This window comes from Pteropus vampyrus, unplaced genomic scaffold, assembly GCF_000151845.1.
Source record: "Pteropus vampyrus isolate Shadow unplaced genomic scaffold, Pvam_2.0 Scaffold262, whole genome shotgun sequence".
Lineage (NCBI taxonomy): Eukaryota > Metazoa > Chordata > Mammalia > Chiroptera > Pteropodidae > Pteropus > Pteropus vampyrus.
In genome coordinates, this window is record NW_011889043.1 from 2,370,215 (window position 1) to 2,372,422 (window position 2,208).

General features: G+C 33.6%; 1 protein-coding gene across 1 annotated transcript in view; it reads left to right on the top strand.

Moving 5' to 3' along the window:
* Positions 1-2,208, top strand: part of ANKRD31 (ankyrin repeat domain 31) — a 110,064-nt gene that overhangs the window by 52,285 nt on the left and 55,571 nt on the right. The window lies entirely within an intron of this gene.

The window sequence follows — 2,208 nt, forward strand, 5'->3', positions numbered from 1 at the left end:
AGGCATTGACTGTATACTGGAAAGATACTAAAAGATAATATATTTTTAAAAAGTGAAAAAGCCAATAAAAAAACACGATTCCATTTATTCGAAATATCCATAAAAGTCCATATCTATAGAGAAAGAAAAAAGATTAGCAATGGGAGATAACTGGTGTGGAATGGGGAGTGACAGATGATAGAGGGTTCTTTTAAGGGTAATCAAAAATGTTCCAAAATCAGATTGTGGTTATGATTGTACAACCCTCTTAACATACTAAAACATTTTGAATTATATTCTTTAAATGAATTATGTAGCATATGAATTATCCCAATAAAACTGATAAAAACAAATATATTTTTTAAAACATGGAAAAGGTAGCATTACAGATTATCAACTCATAGTTAGAAAATCTGGAACAAATTATTTTATAGATGGTGGGGGACGTTTAGGCAAGAATGTAGTGATCTTTGCAAATCAGTAGGCATCACTAAGAATAGGCCATGTCAGACAAACCTTTATTCCTCCTTTATTAGGCTTACTTTTAGTAGGTGAAGGAAATGGCATAACAAGTGATGTAAGCTGTTATGATTTTAACAGTGCTTTTTATTTCATGAAGTTTCCTGTGGTATATGAATGTATGAGATTGGTTGACAGTGTTGTTGGGATTCACATATGTTGAAAAAATATTCCTCAGACATGGTGGTTATTCATTCTATGTGTGTCTGTATGAGCTATGTGGGCTCTCTTATGAAGTTTGACGATATATTCTATCGCACTATAAAGAGTCAAACCACCTCTACAGGCTGGAACATGGACTGTGTTTTGCTGTTGGGAGTATTTTTTAGAAATCCCAGACATCGTACCATTTTACTCATAAATACTTGAGCCTGTGTCTCTAATGAGTAAGGCCAGTCTTTTCTACACCTGCAAAATCATTTCACATAATAAAAATTAAATTTCTTAATACCATTTAATACCCAGTCCATATTCAAATTTTCCAGCTTATCTAAAAAATGTGTTTTTATAGAAAGTTTTTGTTTGAATCAGAATCCATCAAGGTCCATATATTACATATGTTTGTTGTGTCTCAAGTATTTTTTAATCTACAACAGAATTTCCTAAGTTATGGATTTGGCTAATTTTATCTTTGTGGTATTATATAACTTGTTTTTCCTCATATTTTCTGTAAATGGATGTTTTGATGGAAAATTCATTTAGAGACCACAATCTGGGTGTTAGGTGTGCTCATTACTATTGGATGTCATTGCTCTTAGGCATTTTCAGTGAAATACATACTTTTAGAAAGAAAAACATGAGTTTATATCAATACTTCTATTTCAGAGTTAATATTATAGATTCATACTTACTTTGACTTTACATTTGTATCTCTTCTTCTTATGCTAAACATTTTCTTAATAAATTAAGTTATTTCTTTGTTGCACAATATACTTACAGTACTACTACTAGCAAAATTATTAATATTAACGATATTATTAACGGTGAAACTACTAATGAAATTTTTTGTAGTTTTTTTTGTTTATATCCCATTAGGTGTGTATAGTAAAAAATGTTGTGTTTTTGAAGTACTTGAATTTCCTTCTCTGTCCTCGTGGCTTCTTACACAAAGAAGTCAGCTGATTCTAGAGGGAGGAAAGTACTTGATTCAATAGTATGATTAAAGATGTAAATTCATGGGCAGGCTTTAAGTAGAAGTGTATTTTCCTAAGGGTTCTACTGTTTGATGAGGTAAATAAGTGGGGATGGTGAAGCCAGCCACTTACTGAAATTGTTCTGGTTGTTCCAGTTAAGAACTTGTGGTGGCTTTAAAATATGTTAAAAAATGTCTTTAACACTCTTCCCTTCTAAAGATAGAGCCTGATTCTCCTCCCCAGGAGTGTGTGGGCTGGAGTTTCAGTAACAAAGAGGATATGGCAGAAGTGACTATGACTTTTGAGACTAGGTTAAAAGGATATTATAGCTTCTTCCTTGTTCATTTTCCTGGTTCATTAACTCTTGGGGAAACCAGATGTCATATGGTGTGGACACTCAAGCAGCTCTATGGAGAGGTACACATGGTAATCATCTAAGGTCTCCAGCCCACAACCATGTGAGTGAGCCAACTTAGAAACAGATCCTCCAGCCTCAGTCAAACTTTCAGATGATTGTGTCTCCAGCCAACCTGTTGACTACAGCCTCATAAGAATCCCTGAAACAGAACCACCCACC